The following is a 20,205-nucleotide window of genomic DNA, read 5'->3' as shown; positions in this document are numbered from 1 at the left end:
TTTCAGCCGGCCGGTGTGGCCGTACGGTTCTAGGCGCTTCAGTCTAGAACCGCTCGATCGCTACGGTCGCAGGTTCGAATCCTGCCTCGGGCATGGATGGGTGAGATGTCCTTAGGTTAGTTAGGTTTAAGTAGTTCTAAGTTCTAGGGGACTGATGACCACAGATGTTAAGTCCCATAGTGCTCAGAGCCATTTGAACCAATTTTATTATATTCTTTCCACTTTCTTCTTATTCATGATTCGGTCAGGTTACCTTTTTCCAGGCAACGGCAATGACTCGAGTTCTTGAATTCTGGGTGCGTTATGGAATATTCTCTGTTATGTGTTGTGAAATTAATTGGAAATTTGTGGTAAGTTCCTACGTAACCAAACTGCTGAGGTCATCGGTCCCTAGGCTTACATACTACTTATTCTAACTTAAACTAACTTACGGTAAGGACAACACACACACCCATGCCCGAGGAAGAACTCCAACCTCCGACGGGGGCGCGAACCGTCTCCTCGGAAATTAATTAATCCTCTTGTTATCGAATGTATTCCGCTAATGATGTTGTGGTTTTTTCTTAAAGTAAATTTAAAATATTCCTATATATGTGTGAATAAAAATTGGCTAGGTGGGAGTACGACTGAGGATTCCGCATATACTTAATTATGTCTGCAGACAGTTCATTCACCCCGGGAATCGAGGATACCGACGAATTTTGCCTGTTATCGGCATTGATACTGGCAAGACATCAGTCCCAGGGATTCTAAGACTTTCGAGAATGTTTGAGTCTGGTAACAGATGATGGAAGAAATATTTATTTCCGTGTTATATAATTAAACATTAACAATTTTCGGATTTTTTCCTTTGGATATAGTGTAAGACCTTGTTTGTCGACAAATCTCATGATTCTAGGTGCACGGGGTTTTGATGAGTGAATTTGCGAGTGTCAAAATGTGTGACATAAAATGCCTTATCTTCTGGCTGCATTGACTTAGAAGCTTACATTTATTACACTGCGAAATGTCTATAGACCTTAGTATGACATCAGTTTGTAATTGATACGTGTGCCCGTTCCAGAGAAAAACGGGGCGTAACAAAAGGACGAACCGACAGACAGACGGACAAAAAAGGTGATCCCATAAGTGTTCCATTTTTACCGACTGATGTACGCGTCCCTAACAATATAAAAAAAATATGTGTCTGTTATTTTATTTTACTGAGTTTAGGTACAGTTTTTGTGATGCATTAGAACTACAGTTTTCCAGCTAAATCCAGACAGCGTTTGAAATTTGTAGGATTTCGTAATCTATGAAATACTTTCCTTCCATTGTTGTTCGTAAATACTTCCTCTATACCTTTTCATAATTTTCCTTCTCAAGTGATAAGTGGACTTGAGTTTCGTGTTAAAGGACATCATTTAGTTACAGAATAAGAAAAGATTACATTACAAATTTCATACCGCACAGTTCCTCCAGTAATTCGGAGGAGTCGTAGAGCTGTACTTTTAGTTTTCTTCGAGTGCGCTAGGGCACAATGTAATCTGAACATCTCCCTGGCAATTATGTAACTAAAATACCAGCTATCGTTTTAAATATTCGTTTTGCTTATATAATACCGCCATATGTTTCAAGAACACCATGGACGGTGAAGCAAGGTAGCCTTGCTATAGTATTCCTTGCTCTTCACAATTCGAAGTGTCAGTCACAGCAGTTTCCTTCTAATAGTAATTGTATGTTGTTCTCGGCATTTCAGATTCTCAACACACAGTGCATAACACCGAGTAGTTCTGTGGCAATTTATTTCAATTCCATATATTCCTGAGATTATTTTGCTGTCGTACTTTAGCACGTCTGATGGTCTTTCCTGTGTGCCACATTTCTCAGTACTGAAGTAACAACAAAGCATATACGGAAATAACATATCTTTAAAGAAAGTAAAAAAATAGATTGAAAACGATTACGAAAATTAGTGCTGATGTAACTTCTTTCTAACATCTTATTCATTACTATCACAAAATACTTAGCGAAAATTTGCATAAACGTAGATGTAGGGTACGTGAAGAAGAAGTGAATGAATTTTTCTCGACACATCTACTTATTTTAATGGAAGTAACTGTGAGGGAACGAAGCAATGGTTCAGAACGTTCAGTCTCTCAGATTTTAGAGAGAAGTGCAACTTGAGGAATGTGTTCCTGATAAGATCAGGAACTCATTAGCCTGGTAATGGTCTCTAATGCCACAATGTTACCGAACAGAAAATTTGTTGTCTGCGTAATATCAAATAATTGTAGCGTACGTATTAAGTTCTGCAGTTGTAATATTCAAAGTATCACATATATACATGTGGAAACTAAGAGTACTTTCTTCAATCAACGGTGAGGAAATCTCATATAATAAATATATAATGGGAGATGCTACATGCCTCTGATTTTCAAATTGTGCTCAAATTTTAAACAGGGGACAAATTACAAAGATGTGTACGGAACAGACATAATCTCACTACCGGCAGTCTACGGCTGCGAAAATCGGCTGACTCGTAAAGCAGTGTAGTCAATATAGCGCAGATGTTTCTCTAAGGAAGCAGTACAGGCTGGGGCAAATAAAAGTGCCCCGGAGAACAAAGTTCCAGGGTACAAAGAAACACGCCAGAGGGAAGGAACTACAGTACTAAACTGACTGTAGCAGGTGTTGAAAGTGCTCACCATTCATCTCTTGGCACTTTTGGATCCTGGTCCGCAAGTTGCTGAAGGCGGATCGTAGCTGGACAACTGGAAAATTTCGGATGAGATTCCAGCAGCAGTCTCATCGTAAATGTTCTGCTACAGTTCTTGAAGACTGTGAGGATTGTTGCGATACACCTTAAACCTGAGAGTTACCCACACGAAGTAATCGCACACTGCAGATTAGGTGGTCTGGATGGCCTGCCTATAGGGGTGCGGAATATATTGACCTCTGCTAACAACTCTGTCAGGCGCGACGATTGTGTGCGTATGTTCGAAGGCTCTGCCGGCTGTATGGACAGCTGCTCCGTCCTGTTGGAAATAACTGTAGGTCTTTTCTTCCCCGTTAATGCAGCCACAAATGGTTTCAAAATCTTGGCAATGCAACGCGCCGAAGTTCGGACCACTCTTATTTGCCCCACCCTGTAAAATGAAAGTGATGCTCTTTGGTAGTCAACTATTGTCTCTCAAAATAATGCGATGAAATCTCTAAGCTTATGTCATATCTCAGTTTGAGCCAATCAACGTGCGATAGGCAAACGTCCTAACACTGCATGCAATATGTAAGCAATATCCCCTCCATGATCCACGGAGCGCCTTTCTCCGTAAGTGATTTTCAGACTAGTGCCCATATCACTCGGCCGGCCGAAGTGGCCGTGCGGTTAAAGGCGCTGCAGTCTGGAACCGCAAGACCGCTCCGGTCGCAGGTTCGAATCCTGCCTCGGGCATGGATGTTTGTGACGTCCTTAGGTTAGTTAGGTTTAACTAGTTCAGAGTTCTAGGGGACTAATGACCTCAGCAGTTGAGTCCCATAGTGCTCAGAGCCATTTTGAACCATATCACTCGGCACAAGGATATCCGTTGCAGCAGGCGGACTCCGCAGAAGAGATTACTGACGATAACGCTTTCAGAACGGAGTATTCTACATTGACGTATACTCTGCATGTCAAGGAATAATGCACGAAAGATACTTCGCACTACATATGGGACAAAGAGTAAAAGTTCGAAAGGTTCTTATGCGTAACACGCTATGGTAATAGATCTTACAGCCTTTGGCAAGGACATAGATTAAAGTGAATAGTATTTCGAGTCAAACCCTCGCGAACTCCATCGACTCTCAACCCACCAACCGCCTTTGCGCAGTGAACCTATTTTCTCCAATGACATTCTACATAGAAAACAACGATTTCATCATCGACGTCTTCTAGACATTAGACTGTAATATTCCTTCTCGAAGTCAAAGTTTTCTACGTTTACCTAGCAGTGTTTCGATTACGAAAATTAGTAATTCTCTTCGAACCATCAAAGAAAGGATAATGTGATGTCGACACCATGGACGTAAAAGACGGAGCGCAAAGACAATCGAGGTATGGTGAAGAAATAAACTGGGCAAGACATCTAAATAAAAAAGTAAATTAAAAAGCGACTCACAGTTGACTGAAATTTTTTGCAGAAAATTCAGAACCGATAAACATCCAGGACTTTATCACGATCTTCCTAATACGGCTTAAAACCACATTTTTAAAGTTTTTTTTATGTAAACACACGTCTTAAGTTTTCACTCATCTTCAGTTGGCGTAAATCTGCTATATACCTGAACCTTCCTGGCAGATTAAAACTGTGTGCCGGACCGAGACTCGGACGCGGGAACTTTACCTTTCGCGGACAAGTGCTCTACCTCCTGAGCTATCCAAGCACGACTCACGCCCCGTCCTGCCAACTTCAATTCCGCCAGTACCTCGTCTCCTACCTTCCAAACTTCACAGAAGCTCTCCTGCGAAACTTGCAGATCTAGCACTTCTGGAACAAAGGATATTGCGGGGACATGGCTTAGCCACAGCCTGGGGGATGTTTCTAGAATTCAATTTTCACTCTACAGCGGAGTGTGCCATGATATGAAACTTCCTGGCAGATTAAAATTGTAATCCGAAACGAGACTCGAACGCCGGACCTTTGGCATTCGCGGATAAGTGCTGTACCACCTGAGATACCCAATCACGACTCACGCCCCGTCCTCACAGCTTCAGTTCCGCCAGTACCTCGTCTCCTACTTTGCAAACTTCACAGAGGCTCTCCTGCGAACCTTGCAGATGTAGCACTCCTGGAAGAAAGTATATTGCGGAGACATGGCTTAGCCACAGCTTGGGGGATGTGTCTAAAATGAAATTTTCACTCTACAGCGCAGTGTGCGCTGACATGAAACATCCTATCAAGTTAAAAGTATGTGCCGGACCGAGACTCAAACTCAGGTCCTTTGCCTTATCGCGAACAAGTGATTTACCACCTGAGCTACCCAAGCACGACTCACGCCCTGTCCTGACAACTTTAATTCCGCCAGTACCTCGTCTACTACTTTCCAAACTTCAATGAAGTAGTCCTGCGAAACTTGCAGATCTGGCACTCCTGGAACAAAGGATATTGCAGTTACATGGCTTACCCACAGCCTGGGGGATGATTCTAGAATGAAATTTTCAGTCTACAGCGGAATGTGCACTGATATGAAACTTCCTGGCAGATTAAAACAGTGTGCGGGACCGAGACTCGAACGCCGGACGTTTGGCTTTCGCGGACATGTGCTCTACCACCTAAGCTACCCAAGCACAACTCACGCCCCGTCCTGACAGCTTCAATTCCGCCAGTACCTCGTCTCCTACCTTCCAAACTTCAATGAAGATGTCCTGCGAACCTTGCAGATCTGGCACTCCTGGAACAAAGGATATTGCGGATTCGTGGCTTAGCCACAGCCTGGTATATGTTTCTAGAGTAAAATTTTCACTCTACAACGGAGTGTGCGCTGATATGAAACTTCCTGACAGATTAAAACTGTGTGACGGACCGAGACTCGTACACCGGACCTTTGCCTTTCGCGGACAAGTGATCTACCACCTAAGCTACCCATGCACGACTCACACCCCGTCCTCGCAGCTTCAATTCCGCCAGTACCTCGTCTCTTACCTTCCAAACTTCACAGAAGCTCACCTGCAAACTTCGCAGATCTAGCACTCCTGGAACAAAGGATATTGTGGAGACATGGTTTAGCCACAGCCTTGGGGATGTATCTAGAATGAAATTTTCACCATCTACAACGGAGTGTGCGCTGATATAAAACTTCCTGGCAGATTAAACTGTGTGCCGAACCGAGGCTCGAAAGTGGTACCTTTGCCTTTCGTAGACAATTGCTCTACCACCTGAGATACCCAAGCACGACTCACGCCCAGTCCTCACAGCTTCAAATCCGCCAGTACATCGTCTCCTACCTTCCAAACTTTACTGAAGCCTTCCTGCCAACCTTGCAGATCTAGCACTCCTGGATGAAAGGATATAGCGGCGACATGACTTAGCGACAGCGTGGGGGATATTTCTAGAATGAAAATTTCACTCTACAGCGGAGTGTGCGCTGATATGAAACTAACTGGCAGATGAAAACTATGTGCCGGAACGAGACTCAAAGTCGGGACCTTTGGCTTTCGCGGACATGTGCTCTACCACCTAAGCTACCCAAGCACAACTCACACCCCGTCCTCACAGCTTCAATTCCGCCAGTACCTCGTGTCCTACCTTCCAAAATTCACAGAAGCTCTCCTGCGAACCTTGCAGATCTAGCACTCCTGGAACAAAGTATATTGCGGAGACATGGCTTAGCTACAGCCTGGGGGATGTTTCTAGAATCACATTTTCACTCTACAGCGGAGTGTGCACTGATATGAAACTTCCTGGCAGATTAAAACTGTGTGCCGGACCGAGAATTGAACGCCGGGCCTTTGCCTTTTGCGGACAAGTGCTCTACCATCTGAGCTACCCAAGCACGACTCACGCCCCGTCCTCACAACTTTAATTTCGCCAGTACCTCGTCTCCTACCTTCCAAACATCACAGAAGCTCTCCTGCGATACTTGCAGTTCTGGCACTCCTGGAACAAAGTACATTGCGGAGACATGGCTTAGCCACAGCCTGGGGGATGTTTCTAGGATCAAATTTTCACTCTACAGCGGAGTGTGCACTGATATGAAACTTCCTGGCAGATTAAAACTGTGTGCCGGACCGAGACTCGAACGCCGGACCTTTGCCTTTTGCGGACAAGTGCTCTACCATCTGAGCTACCCAAGCACGACTCACGCCCCGTCCTCACTAGTTTAATTCCGCCAGTACCCCGTCTGCTACCTTCCAAACATCACAGAAGCTCTCTGCGAAACTTGCAGATCTAGCACTCCTGGAACAAACTATATTAAGGAGACATGGCTTAGCCACAGCCTGGGGGATATTTCTAGAATGAAAATTTCACTCTACAGCGGAGTGTGCGCTGATATGAAACTAACTGGCAGATGAAAACTATGTGCCGGAACGAGACTCAAACTCGGGACCTTTGGCTTTCGCGGACAAGTGCTCAACCACTTGAGCTACCCAAGAACGACTCACGCCCCGTCCTCACAGCTTCAATTCCGCCAGTACCTCGTCTCCTACCTTCTAAACTTCACAGAAGCTCACCTACGAACTTTTCAGATCTAGCACTTCTGGAACAATGGATATTGCGGAGACATGGCTTAGCCCCAGCCTGGGGGATGTTTCTTGAACGAAATTTTCGCTCTACTGCGGAGAGTGCGGACTTTTGCCATTGGCGGACAAGTGCTTTACCACCTGAGCTACCCTTGCACGACTTACACCCCGTCCTTACTGCTTCAATTCCGGCAGTACCTCGTCTCCTACCTTCCAAACTTCAATGAAGTTGTTCAAATGGTTCAAATGGCTCTGAGCACTATGGGACTCAACTGCTGTGGTCATAAGTCCCCTAGAACTTAGAACTACTTAAACCTAACTAACCTAAGGACAGCACACAACACCCAGCCATCACGAGGCAGAGAAAATCCCTGACCCCGCCGGGAATCGAACCCGGGAACCCGGGCGTGGGAAGCGAGAACGCTACCGCACGACCACGACATGCGGGCAATGAAGTTGTCTTGCGAAACTTGCAGATCTGGCACTCCTCGAAAAAAGGATATTACGGATTCATGGCTTAGATACAGCCTGGTGGATGTTGCTAGAATATAATTTTCACTCTACAGCGGAGTGTGCGCTGATATGAAAGTTCCTGACAGATTAAAACTGTGTGCCGGACCGAGACTCGAACGCCGGACCTTTGCCTTTCGCGGTCAAGTGCTCTACCACCTAAGATACCCATGCGCGACTCACGCCCCGTCCTCATAACTTTAATTCCGCCAGTACCTCGTCTCCTACCTTCCAAACTTCACAGAAGCTCTCCTCCGAAACTCTCAGATCCAGCACTTCTGGAACAAAGGATATTGCGGAGACATGGCTTAGCTACTGCCTGGGGGATGTTTCTAGAATGAAATTTTCGCTCTACTGCGAAGAGTGCGGACCTTTGCCATTCGCGGACAAGTGCTTTACCACCTGAGCTGCCCAAGCACGACTCACGACCCGTCCTTACTACTTCAATTCCGCCAGTACCTCGTCTCCTACATTCCAAACTTCACAGAAGCTCTCCTGCGAAACTCTCAGGTCTAGCACTTCTGCAACAAAGCATATGGCGGAGACATGGCTTAGCCAGAGCCTGAGGGATGCTTCTAGAATGAAATTTTCACTCTACAGCGAAGTGTGCGCTGATATCAACTTCCTTGCAGATTAAAACTGTGTGCCGCACCGAGACTCGGACGCCGGACCTTTGGCTTTCGCGGACAACTGCTCTTTCACCAGAGTTATCCAAGCACTACTCACACCCCGTCCTCACAAGTTTAATTCCGCCAGTACCTCGTCTCCTACCTTCCAAACATCACAGAAACTCTCCTGCGAAACTTGCAGGTCTAGCACTCGTGGAACAAAGCATATTGCGGAGACACGGCTTAGCCACAGCCTGGGGGATGTTTCTAAGATCAACTTTTCACTCTACAGCGAAGTGTGCGCTGATATGAAACTTCCCGGCAAATTAAAACGGTGTGTCGGACCGAGAATCGAATGCGGGACCTTTGGCATTCGCGGACAAGTGCTCTACCACCTGAGCTACCCAATCACGACACACGCCCTGTCCTCACAAGTTTAATTCCGCCAGTACCTCGTCTCCTACCTTCCAAACTTCAAAGTAGCATTCCTGCGAACCTTGCTGTTCTAGCACTTCTGGAACAAAGGATACTGCGGAGACTTGGCTTAGCCACAGCCTGGGGGATGTCTCTAGAATGAAATTTTCACTCTACAGCGGAGTGTGCGCCGTAAAGAAACCTCCTGACAGATTAAAACTGCGTGCCGGACCGAGACTTAAACGCCGGACCTTTGCCTTTTGCGGGCAAGTGCTCTACCACCTGAGGTACCCAAGCACGACTCACGCCCCGTCCTCACAGCTTAAATTCCGCCAGTACCTCGTCTCCTACCTTCTAAACTTCACAGCAGCTCTCCTGCGAAACTTGCAGATCTAGCACTCCTGGAAGAAAGTATATTGCGGAGACATGGCTTAGCCACAGCCTGGGGGATATTTCTACAATGAAATCTCTCTACAGCGCAGTGTGCGCTGATATGAAATATCCGGGCAGATTAAAACTATGTTCCGTACCGAGACTCAAACTCAGGTCCTTTGCCTTTCGCAGACAAGTGCTCTACCACCTAAGCTACCCATGCACGACTCACGCCCCGTCCACACAACTTTAATTCCGCCAGTAGCTCGTCTACTACCTTCCAAAGTTCAATGAAGTTGTCCTGTGAAACTTGCAGATATGGCACTCCTGGAACAATGGATTTTGCTTAGACATGGGATAGCCACAGACTGGTGGATGTTTCTAGAATAAAATTTTCACTCTACAGCGGAGTGGGCGCTGATATGAAACTTCCTGACAGATTAAAACTGTGTGCCGGACCGAGACCCGAACGCCGGACCTTTGCCTTTCGCGGACAAGTGCTCTACCACCTAAACTACCCATGCACGACTCACGCCCCGTCCTCATAACTTTAATTCCGCCAGTACCTCGTCTCCTACCTTTTAAACTTCAATGAAGTTGTCCTGCGAACCTTGCTGATCAGGCAGTCCTGGAACAAAGTACATTGCGGAGACATGGTTTAGCCACAGCCTGGGGGATGTTTCTAGAATGAAATTTTCACTCTACAGTGGAGAGTGGGGACCTTTGCCATTCGCGGACAATTACTCTACCACCTGAGCTACGCAAGCACGACTCACGCCCCGTCCTCACAGCTTCAATTCCGCCAGTACCTCGTCCCCTACCTTCGTAAATTCACAGCAGCTCTCCTGCGAAACTAGCAGATCTAGCACTCCTGGAAGAAAGTATATTGCGGAGACATGGCTTAGCCACAGCCTGGGGGATATTTCTACAATGAAATCTCTCTACAGCGCAGTGTGCGCTGATATGAAATATCCGGGCAGATTAAAAGTATGTTCCGTACCGAGACTCAAACTCAGGTCCTTTGCCATTCGCGGACAAGTACTCTACCACCTGAGCTACGCAAGCACGACTCACGCCCCGTCCTCACAGCTTCAATTCCGCCAGTACCTCGTCCCCTACCTTCGTAACTTCACAGCAGCTCTCCTGCGAAACTTGCAGATCTAGCACTCCTGAAACAAAATATATTGCGGAGACATGGCTTAGCCACAGCCTGGGGGATATTTCTACAATGAAATTGTCACTCTACAGCGCAGTGTGCGCTGTTATGAAACATCCGGGCAGATTAAAACTATGTTCCGTACCGAGACTCAAACTCAGGTCCTTTGCCTTTCGCGGACAAGTGCTCTACCAACTGAGCTACCCATGCACGACTCACGCCCCGTATTCACAACTTTAATTCCGCCAGTACCTCGTCTCCTACCTTCCAAACTTCAAAGAAGTTGTCCTGCGAACCTTGCAGATCTGGCACTCCTGGAAAAAAGTGTATTGCGGTGACATGGCGTAGCCACAGCCTGGGGGATGTTTCTAGAATGACATTTTCGCTCTACAGCGGAGAGTGCGTACCTTTGCCATTCGCGGACAAGTGCTCTACCACCAGAGCTACCCAAGGACAACTCACACCCCGTCCTCACAGCTTCAACTCCGCAACCTCGTCTCCTATCTTCCAAAATTCAAAGAAGCTTCCCTGCGAAACTTTCAGTTCTTGCACTTCTGCAACAAAGGATATGGCGGACCCATGGCTTAGCCACAGCCTGGGGGATGTTTCTAGTATGAAATTTTAACTTCACAGCGGAGTGTGCGCTGAGATCAAACTTCCTTGCAGATTAAAATTGTGTGCCGGACCGAGACTCGTTCGCCGGACCTTTGGCTTTCGCGGACAACTGCTCTACCACCAGAGTTATCCAAGCACAACTCACACCCCGTCCTCACAGTTTCAATATCGCCAGTACCTCGTGTTCTACCTTCCAAACTTCACAGAAGCTTTCCTGCGAAGCTTGCAGATCTAGCACACCTGGAACAAAGGATATTGCGGAGACATGGCTTAGCCACAGCCTGGGGGATGTTTCTAGACTTAAATCCTCACTCTACAGCGGAGTGTGCGCTGATATGAAACTTCCTGGCAGATTAAAACTGTTTGCCGGACCGGGATTTGAACAGCCGGGACTTTGCCTCTTGCGGACAAGTGCTGTACCCTCTGAGCTACCCAAGCACGACTCACGCCCCGTCCTCACAAGTTTAAATGCGTCAGTACCTCGTTTCCTACCTTCCAAACTTCAAAGAAGCTTTCCTGCGAAACTTGCAAAAAAATGGCTCTCAGCACTATGGGACTCAACTGCTGTGGTCATCAGTCCCCTAGAACTTAGAACTACTTAAACCTAACTAACCTAAGGACAGCACACAACACCCAGCCATACCGAGAATCAAACTCGGTACCTTTGCCTTTCGCGGGCAAGTGCTCTACCACCTGAGCTACCCAAGCACACTCACGCCCCGTCCTCACAGCTTCTGCGGGCGCGAAACTTGCAGATCTAACACTCTTGGAACAAAGGATATTGCGGAGACATGCCTTAGCCACAGCCTGGGGGATGTTTCTAGAATGAAATTTTCACTCTACAGCGCAGTGTGCGCTGATATGAAACATCCGGGCAGATTAAAACTATGTTCCGTACCGAGACTGAAACTCAGGTCCTTTGCCTTTCGCGCACGAGTGCTCTACCACGTGAGCTACCCTTGCACGACTTACGCCCCGTCCTCACAACTTTAATTCCGCCAGTACCTCGTCTCCTACCTTCCAAACTTCAATGAAGTTGTTCAAATGGTTCAAATGGCTCTGAGCACTTTGGGACTCAACTGCTGTGGTCATAAGTCCCCTAGAACTTAGAACTACTTAAACCTAACTAACCTAAGGACAGCACACAACACCCAGCCATCACGAGGCAGAGAAAATCCCTGACCCCGCCGGGAATCGAACCCGGGAACCCGGGCGTGGGAAGCGAGAACGCTACCGCACGACCACGACATGCGGGCAATGAAGTTGTCTTGCGAAACTTGCAGATCTGGCACTCCTCGAAAAAAGGATATTACGGATTCATGGCTTAGATACAGCCTGGTGGATGTTGCTAGAATATAATTTTCACTCTACAGCGGAGTGTGCGCTGATATGAAAGTTCCTGACAGATTAAAACTGTGTGCCGGACCGAGACTCGAACGGCGGACCTTTGCCTTTCGCGGTCAAGTGCTCTACCACCTAAGATACCCATGCGCGACTCACGCCCCGTCCTCATAACTTTAATTCCGCCAGTACCTCGTCTCCTACCTTCCAAACTTCACAGAAGCTCTCCTCCGAAACTCTCAGATCCAGCACTTCTGGAACAAAGGATATTGCGGAGACATGGCTTAGCTACTGCCTGGGGGATGTTTCTAGAATGAAATTTTCGCTCTACTGCGAAGAGTGCGGACCTTTGCCATTCGCGGACAAGTGCTTTACCACCTGAGCTGCCCAAGCACGACTCACGACCCGTCCTTACTACTTCAATTCCGCCAGTACCTCGTCTCCTACATTCCAAACTTCACAGAAGCTCTCCTGCGAAACTCTCAGGTCTAGCACTTCTGCAACAAAGCATATGGCGGAGACATGGCTTAGCCAGAGCCTGAGGGATGCTTCTAGAATGAAACTTTCACTCTACAGCGAAGTGTGCGCTGATATCAAACTTCCTTGCAGATTAAAACTGTGTGCCGCACCGAGACTCGGACGCCGGACCTTTGGCTTTCGCGGACAACTGCTCTTTCACCAGAGTTATCCAAGCACTACTCACACCCCGTCCTCACAAGTTTAATTCCGCCAGTACCTCGTCTCCTACCTTCCAAACATCACAGAAACTCTCCTGCGAAACTTGCAGGTCTAGCACTCGTGGAACAAAGCATATTGCGGAGACACGGCTTAGCCACAGCCTGGGGGATGTTTCTAAGATCAACTTTTCACTCTACAGCGAAGTGTGCGCTGATATGAAACTTCCCGGCAAATTAAAACGGTGTGTCGGACCGAGAATCGAATGCGGGACCTTTGGCATTCGCGGACAAGTGCTCTACCACCTGAGCTACCCAATCACGACACACGCCCTGTCCTCACAAGTTTAATTCCGCCAGTACCTCGTCTCCTACCTTCCAAACTTCAAAGTAGCATTCCTGCGAACCTTGCTGTTCTAGCACTTCTGGAACAAAGGATACTGCGGAGACTTGGCTTAGCCACAGCCTGGGGGATGTCTCTAGAATGAAATTTTCACTCTACAGCGGAGTGTGCGCCGTAAAGAAACCTCCTGACAGATTAAAACTGCGTGCCGGACCGAGACTTAAACGCCGGACCTTTGCCTTTTGCGGGCAAGTGCTCTACCACCTGAGGTACCCAAGCACGACTCACGCCCCGTCCTCACAGCTTAAATTCCGCCAGTACCTCGTCTCCTACCTTCTAAACTTCACAGCAGCTCTCCTGCGAAACTTGCAGATCTAGCACTCCTGGAAGAAAGTATATTGCGGAGACATGGCTTAGCCACAGCCTGGGGGATATTTCTACAATGAAATCTCTCTACAGCGCAGTGTGCGCTGATATGAAATATCCGGGCAGATTAAAACTATGTTCCGTACCGAGACTCAAACTCAGGTCCTTTGCCTTTCGCAGACAAGTGCTCTACCACCTAAGCTACCCATGCACGACTCACGCCCCGTCCTCACAACTTTAATTCCGCCAGTAGCTCGTCTACTACCTTCCAAAGTTCAATGAAGTTGTCCTGCGAAACTTGCAGATATGGCACTCCTGGAACAATGGATTTTGCTTAGACATGGGATAGCCACAGACTGGTGGAAGTTTCTAGAATAAAATTTTCACTCTACAGCGGAGTGGGCGCTGATATGAAACTTCCTGACAGATTAAAACTGTGTGCCGGACCGAGACCCGAACGCCGGACCTTTGCCTTTCGCGGACAAGTGCTCTACCACCTAAACTACCCATGCACGACTCACGCCCCGTCCTCATAACTTTAATTCCGCCAGTACCTCGTCTCCTACCTTCCAAACTTCAAAGAAGTTGTCCTGCGAACCTTGCAGATCTGGCACTCCTGGAAAAAAGTGTATTGCGGTGACATGGCGTAGCCACAGCCTGGGGGATGTTTCTAGAATGACATTTTCGCTCTACAGCGGAGAGTGCGTACCTTTGCCATTCGCGGACAAGTGCTCTACCACCAGAGCTACCCAAGGACAACTCACGCCGCGTCCTCACAGCTTCAACTCCGCAACCTCGTCTCCTATCTTCCAAAATTCAAAGAAGCTTCCCTGCGAAACTTTCAGTTCTTGCACTTCTGCAACAAAGGATATGGCGGACCCATGGCTTAGCCACAGCCTGGGGGATGTTTCTAGTATGAAATTTTAACTTCACAGCGGAGTGTGCGCTGATATCAAACTTCCTTGCAGATTAAAATTGTGTGCCGGACCGAGACTCGTTCGCCGGACCTTTGGCTTTCGCGGACAACTGCTCTACCACCAGAGTTATCCAAGCACAACTCACACCCCGTCCTCACAGTTTCAATATCACCAGTACCTCGTGTTCTACCTTCCAAACTTCACAGAAGCTTTCCTGCGAAGCTTGCAGATCTAGCACACCTGGAACAAAGGATATTGCAGAGACATGGCTTAGCCACAGCCTGGGGGATGTTTCTAGACTTAAATCCTCACTCTACAGCGGAGTGTGCGCTGATATGAAACTTCCTGGCAGATTAAAACTGTTTGCCGGACCGGGATTTGAACAGCCGGGACTTTGCCTCTTGCGGACAAGTGCTGTACCCTCTGAGCTACCCAAGCACGACTCACGCCCCGTCCTCACAAGTTTAAATGCGTCAGTACCTCGTTTCCTACCTTCCAAACTTCAAAGAAGCTTTCCTGCGAAACTTTCAGTTCTAGCACTTCTGGATCAAAGGATATTGTGGAGACATGGATTAGCCACAGCCTGGGGGATGTTTCTAGACTTAAATCCTCACTCTACAGCGGAGTGTGCGCTGATATGAAACTTCCTGGCAGATTGAAACTGTGGGTCGGACCGGGACTCGAACGCCGGACCTTTCTCTTTTGCGGACAAGTGCTCTACCACCTGAGCTACCCAAGCACGACTCACGCCCCGTCCTCACAACTTTAATTCCGCCAGTACCTCGTATCCTACATTCCAAACTTTACAGAAACTCTCCTGCGAACCTTGCAGGTCTAGCACTCCTGGAACAAAGGATATTGCGGAGACATGGCTTAGCCACCACCTGGGGGATGTTTCTAGAATGATAATCTCACTCTACAGCGGAGTGTGCGCTGATATGGAACTTCCTGGCAGATTAAAACTATGTGCCGAACCGAGACTCAAAGTCGGGATCTTTGCGTTTCGCCGACAAGTGCTCTACCACCAGAGCTACCCAAGCACACTCACGCCCCGTCCTCACAGCTTCAATTCCGCCAGTACCTCGTCTCCTACCTTCCATACTTCACAGAAGCTCTCCTGCGAAACTTGCAAAAAAATGGCTCTCAGCACTATGGGACTCAACTGCTGTGGTCATCAGTCCCCTAGAACTTAGAACTACTTAAACCTAACTAACCTAAGGACAGCACACAACACCCAGCCATACCGAGAATCAAACTCGGTACCTTTGCCTTTCGCGGGCAAGTGCTCTACCACCTGAGCTACCCAAGCACACTCACGCCCCGTCCTCACAGCTTCTGCGGGCGCGAAACTTGCAGATCTAACACTCTTGGAACAAAGGATATTGCGGAGACATGCCTTATCCACAGCCTGGGGGATGTTTCTAGAATGAAATTTTCACTCTACAGCGCAGTGTGCGCTGATATGAAACATCCGGGCAGATTAAAACTATGTTCCGTACCGAGACTGAAACTCAGGTCCTTTGCCTTTCGCGCACGAGTGCTCTACCACGTGAGCTACCCTTGCACGACTTACGCCCCGTCCTCACAACTTTAATTCCGCCAGTACCTCGTCTCCTACCTTCCAAACTTCAATGAAGTTGTCCTGCGAAACGTGCAGATCTGGCACTCCTGGAACAAAGTGTATGGCGGTGACATGGATTAGCCACAGCCTGGGGGATGTTTCTAGAATGACATTTTCGCTCTACAGCGGAGAGTGCGTACCTTTGCCATTCGCGGACAAGTTCTTTACCACCTGAGCTACCCAAACACGACTCACGCCCCGTCCTTACAACTTCAATTCCGCCTGTACCTCGTCTCCTACCTTCCAAACTTCACAGAAGCTCTCCTGCGAACCTTGCAGGTCTAGCACTCCTGGAACAAAGGATATTGCGGAGACATGGCTTAGCCACCACTTGGGGGATGTTTCTAGAATGATAATCTCACTCTACAGCGGAGTGTGCGCTGATATGGAACTTCCTGGCAGATTAAAACTATGTGCCGAACCGAGACTCAAAGTCGGGATCTTTGCGTTTCGCCGACAAGTGCTCTACCACCAGAGCTACCCAAGGACAACTCACGCCCCGTCCTCACAGCTTCAACTCCGCAACCTCGTCCTTTATCTTCCAAAATTCAAAGAAGCTTCCCTGCGAAACTTCCAGTTCCTGGACTTCTGCAACAAAGGATATGGCGGAGACATGGCTTAGCCACAGCCTGGGGGATGTTTCTAGTATGAAATTTTAACTTTACAGCGGAGTGTGCGCTGATATCAAACTTCCTTGCAGATTAAAACTGTGTGCCGGACCGAGACTCGTTCGCCGGACCTTTGGCTTTCGCGGACATCTGCTCTACCACCAGAGTTATCCAAGCACAACTTACACCCCGTCCTCACAATTTCAATATCGCCAGTACCTCGTCTCCTACATTCCAAACTTTACAGAGGGTCTCCTGCGAACCTTACAGATCTAGCACTCCTGGAACAAAGGATATTTCGGAGACATGGTTTAGCCGCAGCCTGGGTGATGTTTCTAGAATGAAATTTTCACTCTACAGTGAAGTGTGCACTGATATGAAACTTTCTGGCAGATTAAAACTATGTGCTGGAACGAGACTCAAACGTGGCGCCTTTGCCTTTCGGAGACAAGTGCTGTACCACCTGAGATACCCAAGCACGATTCACGCCCCGTCCTCACAGCTTCAATTCCGCCAGTACCTCGTCTCCTACCTTCCAAACTTCACAAAAGCTCTCCTGCGGAACTTGCAGACCTCGCACTCCTGGAACAAAGGATATTGCGGAGACATGGCTTAGCCACCACCTGGGGGATGTTTCTAGAATGATAATCTCACTCTACAGCGGAGTGTGCGCTGATATGGAACTTCCTGGCAGATTAAAACTATGTGCCGAACCGAGACTCAAAGTCGGGATCTTTGCGTTTCGCGGACAAGTGCCCTACCACCAGAGCTACCCAAGGACAACTCACGCCCCGTCCTCACAGCTTCAACTCCGCAACCTCGTCCTTTATCTTCCAAAATTCAAAGAAGCTTTCCTGCGAAACTTCCAGTTCTTGGACTTCTGCAACAAAGGATATGGCGGAGACATGGCTTAGCCACAGGCTGGGGGATGTTTCTAGTATGAAATTTTAACTTTACAGCGGAGTGTGCGCTGATATCAAACTTCCTTGCAGGTTAAAACTATGTGCCGGACCGAGACTCGTTCGCCGGACCTTAGGCTTTCGCGGACAACTGCTCTACCACCAGAGTTATCCAAGCACAACTCACACCCCGTCCTCACAGTTTCAATATCGCCAGTAGCTCGTGTCCTACCTTCCAAACTTCAGAGAAGCTTTCCTGCGAACCTCGCAGGTCTAGCACACCTGGAACAAAGTATATTGCGGAGACATGGCTAAGCCACAGCCTGGGGGATGTTTCTAGAATCAAATTTTCACTCTACAGCGGAGTGTGCGCTGATATGAAACTTCCTGACAGATTAAAACTGTGTGCCGGACCGAGATTTGAACGCCGGGACTTTGCCTTTTGCGGACAAGTGCTCTACCATCTGAGCTACCCAAGCACGACTCATGCCCCGTCCTCACAAGTTTAATTCCGCCAGTACCTCGTATCCTACATTCCAAACTTTACAGAAACTCTCCTGCGAACCTTGCAGGTCTAGCACTCCTGGAACAAAGGATATTGCGGAGACATGGCTTAGCCACCACCTGGGGGATGTTTCTAGAATGATAATCTCACTCTACAGCGGAGTGTGCGCTGATATGGAACTTCCTGGCAGATTAAAAATATGTGCCGAACCGAGACTCAAAGTCGGGATCTTTGCGTTTCGCCGACAAGTGCTCTACCACCAGAGCTACCCAAGGACAACTCACGCCCCGTCCTCACAGCTTCAACTCCGCAACCTCGTCCTTTATCTTCCAAAATTCAAAGAAGCTTCCCTGCGAAACTTCCAGTTCTTGGACTTCTGCAACAAAGGATATGGCGGAGACATGGCTTAGCCACAGCCTGGGGGATGTTTCTAGTATGAAATTTTAACTTTACAGCGGAGTGTGCGCTGATATCAAACTTCCTTGCAGATTAAAACTGTGTGCCGGACCGAGACTCGTTCGCCGGACCTTCGGCTTTCGCGGACAACTGCTCTACCACCAGAGTTATCCAAGCACAACTCACACCCCGTCCTCACAGTTTCAATATCGCCAGTAGCTCGTGTCCTACCTTCCAAACTTCACAGAAGCTTTCCTGCGAACCTTGCAGGTCTAGCACACCTGGAACAAAGTATATTGCGGAGACATGGCTTAGCCACAGCCTGGGGGATGTTTCTAGAATCAAATTTTCACTCTACAGCGGAGTGTGCGCTGATATGAAACTTCCTGGCAGATTAAAACTGTGTGCCGGACCGAGATTTGAACGCCGGGACTTTGCCTTTCGGAGACAAATGCTGTACCACCTGAGATACCCAAGCACGACTCACGCCCCGTCCGCACAAGTTTAATTCCGCCAGTACCTCGTATCCTACATTCCAAACTTTACAGAAACTCTCCTGCGAACCTTGCAGGTCTAGCACTCCTGGAACAAAGGATATTGCGGAGACATGGCTTAGCCACAGCCTGGGGGATGTTTCTAGAATTAATTTTTCACTCTACAGCTGTGTGTGCTCTGATATGAAACTTACTGGCATATTAAATCTCTGTGCCGGACCGAGACTCGAACGCTGGACCATTGGCTTTTGCGGATTAGTGCTCTACCAACCGAGCTACCCAAGCACGACTCACGACCCGTCCTCATAACTTTAATTCCGCCAGTACCTCGGCTCCTACCTTCCAAATTTCACAGAAGCTATCCTGCAAACCTTGTAGATCTAGCACTCCTGGAACAAAGGATATTATGGAGACATGGCTTAGCCACAGCCTGGGGGATGTTTCTAGAATTAAATTTTCGCTCTACAGCGGAGTGTGCGCTGATATCAAACTTCCATTGTAGATTAAAAGTATGTGCCATACCGAGAATCAAACTCGGTACCTTTGCCTTTCGCGGGTAAGTGCTCTACCACCTGAGCTACCCAAGCACACTCACGCCCCGTCCTCACAGCTTCAATTCCGCCAGTACCTCGTCTCCTACCTACCATACTTCACAGAAGCTCTCCTGCGAAACTTGCAGTTCTAGCACTGTTGGAACAAAGGATATTGCGGAGACGTGGCTTAGCCACAGCCTGGGGGATGTTTCTAGAATGAAATTTTCACTCTACAGCGGAGTGTGCGCTGATATGAAACTTCCTGGCAGATTAAAACTGTGTGCCGGACCGAGACTCGAACGTGCGCTCTTTGCCTTTCGCAGGCAAGTGCTCTACCACCTGAGCTACCCAAGCACGACTCACGCCCCGTCCTCACAGCTTCAATTCCGCCAGTACCTCGCCTCCTACCTGCCAAACTTCACAGAAGCTCTCCTGCGAACCTTGTAGGTCCAGCACTCCTCTAACAAAGGGTACTGCGGAGACATGGCTTAGTTACAGCCTGAGTGGTGTTTCTAGAATGAAATTTCCACTCTACAGTGGAGTGTTCGCTGATATGAAACTTCCCGGCAGATTAAAACTGTGTGCCGGACCGAGACTCGAACGCGGGAACTTTGCCTTTCGCGGACAAGTGCTCT

The sequence above is a fragment of the Schistocerca nitens genome, chromosome 5 (genome assembly GCF_023898315.1).
Source record: "Schistocerca nitens isolate TAMUIC-IGC-003100 chromosome 5, iqSchNite1.1, whole genome shotgun sequence".
Lineage (NCBI taxonomy): Eukaryota > Metazoa > Arthropoda > Insecta > Orthoptera > Acrididae > Schistocerca > Schistocerca nitens.
The sequence above is the reverse complement of the archived record's forward strand: the minus strand, read 5'-3'. Positions refer to the sequence as shown.